We start from the raw sequence: 6,282 nt of genomic DNA, 5'->3' as shown, positions 1-6,282 counted from the left end.
TCCGAAAAATGACATTTCCTAAATTTAAGATCAATTTTCTTTCCTGATTAAAAAATTGAATGATATAAATCAAGTACATTGTTGTAATAATTATTTGCAATTGGTATAAATTTAAATAGTCTAAAAGGTTTGGAGACTAATTGAATCCTATGAACTTGGAGTTTGACTATTAAAGATAACACATGAATGAACTGCCAATGAACTGTGTTCAGAAGCTTCCTTTTAACCTCTGAAAAGTAAAGAAACTTTACACTGCCAGGAAACAACACGGGTCCCAAGAGATTTCGAAATTTCCAAAAAGAATAAAATGATAACTCTATAATATGACATTTGGCTGTCAGCGACCTGAAGTTGAAAAAATTTAAAATGCATTTATGTTACAAATATCCATCAAAGACGCTAAGCGAGATGAATATGCTAACATTACAGATAAAATTAACAAGATCCAACCATCCGCCAAAATGTGGAGAGACCAAAAATACAATTCGCAATATTTTAGTATATATTTCAGTTGTGCTGTAGGGATCTCCCCTCAATACATAAAGAACCAGCCGAGAGATGCTGCATAAAGCTACACTCGCTTAACAAGTTGATATTCCAGATTCTCCTGTAATGTACACTTTTGAGAAAAGCACAGCCTTTCTCTAAAATCTATATACAGCTTCTAGCCATCACAACTTGACGACATGGCTCTCTAAAACTGATAAACTAAGATCTTCTCTTGATTGTGATCGTCGACTCTGCAACCGCATTTGACCTCTGTGAGGCATCCACAAGGGTCCAGTATCAGTTTGTATTTGCCCCAAATTGCTTGGAAAACACAATCCAACTGACACAGTTGACTGGTGTTTGAGAGAATCAGCATGTTGCACACTTCCACCCGCAAGGCTTTGCGCAAGTCCAAATGGTTGCTGACACCCTGAATTTGAAGGGCTAAGTGGTATCTTTGCTCTTCCATCCCCTGAAAATAATGAAGAAAAATAATTCCGGTTACATTACAGAATATGATGCTTGGGAAAACACAGACAGAAATCATATACAATTTGCAACATCATGATTCATAACTGTTTTAATTTCATTTCAAGGAAGAATAAACAACATTATTAGAATTACATGACAAATGAATTTGGAAGGTTTCCTGTGATGAGATCAATAAAGTAGATACAAAATCCTTCTTGTAAAGTAAAACTAAACAATAGAAATCTTAATGGCGACCACATGAATTTCTATCCCATCCAATCAGGATTAGTAGACTGAGCATGTTATTAAAAGAAGCAAAGCTTCTCCCCCGAACCACTTATAGGGAAGGCAGTTTCACAACACATGAGATAGAATAAAATGGGGGAAACTAGTTGAAGGATCAAAGCACCAAAGACAATAGAAACAGATCTACAAACTGTAGTCCTGGACTTAAATTTCAGTTCAATGATAATACATGAGAAGAGTAGAACATGCAGCCTACCTCCTACAATGGATGTCAGCCCATCCCCTAGAATTGCCTTATTTGATCCTTTTTTAGTTTTCTATAGTAGCTTCAACCACACCAGTTAGCAATTCTAGAAATGAGTTCAAACAACTTTAGGAAAATGGAAAAGAAGAGATGAAATTCCTCATTGTAAATAAATGTCAGTTGCATCAGAACCAAGCCCATAAAAAAAGAAATCCAATCAGATCCAAAACGTATCCATGTTTACAGTATGTGTAAACAAAGCTAAAGCTTTTGGAGAGATGCAAAAGTGGTGAACTTCTATTCGATCCTTGCTAATTCTGTCCATGATATGAACAACTTCCCCATATAACTCCGTTTGTCAAGAGTAACTTAGAGCAATGCATTTGGAGAAAAAAGGAAATGATAAGCAAATAATGAGCATGTAAGAGGTTGGGGAAAGTTAAGCCTAGATCACACGGGAAACACATTCAACTTGAGTTTGTCACCATGTTGATGGTTATCCCCTGGATTAACTACCTACGAAGGTGCACTGTCTTCGATATCTCTTGCATGTAAAATTTTCCCTCAATTTCCAGGATCGAAGAAGTATGCATTGTATTAAATTATAACCAAAATTGGAATCAAACTATTCTAATGTTAAAAACTTCTTCTGAATGTCACTCATCAGAAAAGGAATGCATTGCCATGGATCAGTGGCCAATGAAGAGGAGCATAAAAAAAATAGTGACAAGCATGATCTGCAATGTTACAATTGATGTTATAGCTCAGATCTTTTTGACACATTTCACAAGAAGGGAACAAGGAAAGAATCCTGAGCATATGACCAGAAACAAGGGTCAACTAAGATGCCCTAAGGCACTTGCCAAGAAACGTGTTGGTGTGAAAACAGAACTAGAGAGGACACTCCTTTGTGACCAGATGCTGAAAAGAGTCATGGCTATGCAGGTTAGCCCAATAGCAAATTTAGGCACTATGGATCTGGTCTTGAATAGAAAAAACGAAATAACTAATTGCTAGATTCCTGTTTGCATATTAAATACAAGGGGTGAAAAACATATCATTAATAATTTCTCAGTACTACAAGGTACCTCCAGGGAAATACACTTGCTGTTTCTTCAATTTGGTCGCTTCTTTAACATAGTTACGACACATACTAATGACCACACAACATTTCAAATTCAAGTTAGCCTCTTTTCCTAAATGACTATCTCGTCCGTAGAAAAGATCAGCTCTATAAACTCTATTATAAGGTTTATTAAGGAACACACACATGGTATGACTTATACATTTGAGAAATATATGTGTTTTATAATTAAACAAGCTTTGGGAAGTATCCTGTGTACAGTGTTAAATCTTTTATATTTGCTTTAAGGAAGGCATGCTTTTTGAAATTCATGGAATCTCCAAATGTTTCATTGTCCACTTTGACTGTTTGACATAATCCAACAACGTCAACGATATCATGTAGAATGTCATCGAGTATCCCATTCTTCATATCCACAGTTCTTGACTCACGCAAATGGTGCATCAAAGGCACTTGGTTTCATCCTTGTGAACAAAGCATCCAGGAAGGGAGGCACCTCAGCTCACTTGGAATCCCAGAAACCTGATTATGAGGAAACATTAGATGCAGCCACAATGCCACATTATAATATACCCATTTTCCACACAATACTGCCATAGGTGTTCCCAATCATCTGAAACACTTCATAGACTTTAAACCTGTTCTGCATTTAATTGTGTAGTAATCACAAAAATGAAAAATGTGGAACAGCAATAGCCAAACATATCAAGAGCCCATGAGCTTTTAGTCTTGAACAGCTCATGACCTGAGGATGCCTCTTCTGTGGTTTTACCCTTGTTGAGATTAGTGGAACATGAGAAAATTAATTGACATCCTCAACGGGAGTGAGCTGACTTTATTCCACATACTACAGGTTCACATGTACAGATCCTTTGTTTGTTGTTATTTTTTCATGGAACAAATCATCATCATGAGTATAGTTACAGAAATTATAAACTATTGCTAATACTCAGCTAAGCACTAGTCCAAACTAATCGTATTAATCTTCTCAAAACCTTTGGCAAACCAAAGACAACCAAGCATGGCACTCAAGCAACAAACACTTGTAAATTCAATAAGAAACTTAAGTGAAAATTTTATGCAAACATATGCAGCGGACTTGTGGAAAAAGCAGGGGAATCAACATTTCTGTAACCACGGAGGTTAAAAACTTGACATAAGCATAAGATGCAGCGAAGAGTAATAAATGCATAGCCTCTGAAAGAAAAGAGAATTAAAAGGCAACATAAACACAAACATATAGAGGCAGATTGTCAAGTGAGTGAAGGAAAAGAAAAATGATCAATCAAGATTATTCAATTGGTAAAATAAGTTTTTTCTGAGTTAAGGCTTCTGTGATGTGAATAACTTTGATTATTTTTTTTTGGATCCATCACACTGAGTTTTTTGAGTTGATATTTGGAGGCTTCGAGCCAGCAAGTGTTTTTTGAGTCCTGATGGTGAGCCACTATGGCTGGATCAAAATGTCAACTCAAAAAACTCACTGTGATGGATCTGGAAGAATTTAATCAAAATGGCCAAAAAACTGTTGAAGATGAATAATTTAAAGTTTCAGTTACAGAGCTTACCAGAACGACTTGGAGAAATTCCATTACCGATGGAACAATGCAGCACCTAAAGTCCAAGTAATGCTACCAGACCCCACAACTACTTGTTGCTCCTTCAATTGCAAACCATCTCTCAGGAGTGATACTATATATGGAGCACGAAAAAAATATTGTTCTATAAAAGGCTGTGGAACAACACTCCGCTCAGCATCTTGCCAAGTTTTAGTGCAGAACTCCCGACCCTTCTCTAGAACATCATTAAATGAAGCAGCAGCAGATAGATTAAAAAACTTGAACACAACAAAGAAACCTGACATAGCATAGAATTGTCCTTGAGATTGTTGCTGCTAATCACTGATAGCACAAGGATGTTGTTTGCAGTCTGTCCCTGCCCCCGAATGTGACCATTCAGAGGCATTTATGGTTGATTTCGCTAGAGCTTCACATTCTTCCCAGTTGGGCTCACCAATCAACTCAAGCCCTACTCGAGATTCTTCTTTACTTATGTCTCTTCCACCAACCAGAGGACTTCCATTCTGGAGTAAGAAAGAACACTGAGAACATGAGTATTGCTGTCTATAACCAGCATGTATGCAAGGATGATTGAGATGCAACTGACCACCAGAGAATTTCCCACTATCAGTTTTTAAATTTTTTCTGAGTAGAAGTACAACGGACTTTTCAAAGGCATCATTTAGGCCATAACCTGTAAGAGAATATGCATTTAGATGGCGTTCCATTGTTCCAATGGTCAGATTCAAGCCATATTTAGATTCAAATGTCACCTGTAATGAGGAACCCCCTAAGTCAAGTGCACCAAACGTCTCCAGAATCGGCATATTCTGCAATCTACCCATCATATAATTAAGAGCTACCCATCCATAGTAAGCCTCTTCTACCCCAGTAATTATCCTAACCCAGTTTCTTCGACACATAAATGGAGATTCTTCTAGAATTGACCATGCCTTGTCCAGGATCCATTCTGAATCTGAACTTGGCATCCTGCGAAGCCCTACTGTGGCCAAAAGGAAAAGAGGGCTATTTTTATGAGCATGAGCCGGTATTTGCTTTTCAGCCCACTGGAGCAGTGGTTCCATGGCTGACCTCAACCCTGATTCATTGTGTAAAAGTTTATCAAAACCAGGTTCAGTTTCCATGCGATGATAAGCTCGACCATTCTGTTGCCTTGACTTGCCATCAGTACCTTCAGGAAATGGGCGCAGCACCATTGGAAGACTCCCTTGATGCTTGCCATCATTCCGCACCCACTCATACACATAAACTCGGGTACCAGTGCTCCCACAGTCCAAAACTATAGAAAAATGTGATGCCTCTGTACTCCGATAAGATTTTAACCAACCAAATCCCGCAATGATCAGAATTAAAAGCATTAAGAGAAGTAAAAACCCAACAGCCACCTTTAACCAGCATTGTTTTCTCAATGGTGTTGAAGGTAGGCCCTTCTCCTTTGAAAAGCTAGTGCCTCCTCCTGTGCCCTCCCTTATCGATGAAGGTTTTGTTCGAAGAATACCAGCACCGCTCAAGGCTAAATCCCCTTCTTCAGAACCAACCTTGCGGTATGTTGAGAAGTCTTGGAGAGACGATGAAAGCCGCGGGCCACCTGTCTTTCCATAACCTGCCCATGCAGACCTGAAGGGTGAAGCTAAGGGCGGCAATGCAGAAGATGAAACAGAAGAGCCAGAAGCTGATGAAGATGCAGAGAAATGACTCGCCCTGAGCCGGTATTCTCCTCACCACACCCTGCCATCTTCGTCAAGGGACATGATCCGCTTCATAGAGCTCCCTGATGTTCAGATCGAAGGGGATCGAGGCGCCTCAGATTGCTGTCCTCTCTCATCCATCGCTTGGCCTCTCTTCGCTGACGCTTCGTTTCTAAAAAGGCCGATGATCTAATGGTTGGAGTTTATTCCATCGTCTAACAATCGATCTAAGGGCCCATAACGAGACACCACGGCACGGAGGGGAGTTCCTCTCAGAGGGAACGCCTTACGGCGTAAAAATCATCCATATAAATTTCCACCGCATCATGGACTAATTCAGTGAAAATACTCAAGACTACTCTCTCGAAAGTGGCAAGAGCATTGAATAGGCCAAAAGGAAGGACCCTATAGGAAAAATTACCCCAAGGACAGGTGAATGTGGCCTTATCAAGGTCTTCTAGCCAGAACTGGATTTGGTTG

The 6,282-nt window shown here is 39.1% G+C and overlaps 1 pseudogene across 1 annotated transcript; it reads right to left on the bottom strand.

Moving 5' to 3' along the window:
* Positions 1-479: 479 nt before the first annotated feature.
* On the bottom strand, positions 480-5,902 carry LOC149147841 (putative apyrase 7; annotated as a pseudogene). Its single transcript, XR_016263002.1, has 2 exons — positions 4,103-5,902; positions 480-961 (listed from the first exon to the last, which is right to left on the bottom strand). The product of XR_016263002.1 is annotated as a putative apyrase 7 (transcript).
* Positions 5,903-6,282: the final 380 nt, after the last annotated feature.

This window comes from Pinus tabuliformis, chromosome 9 (genome assembly GCF_031772625.1).
Source record: "Pinus tabuliformis cultivar Carrire ecotype Pingquan chromosome 9, CPIR1, whole genome shotgun sequence".
NCBI classification, from domain to species: domain Eukaryota; kingdom Viridiplantae; phylum Streptophyta; class Pinopsida; order Pinales; family Pinaceae; genus Pinus; species Pinus tabuliformis.
This window is presented reverse-complemented; position numbering and strand designations above follow the sequence as displayed.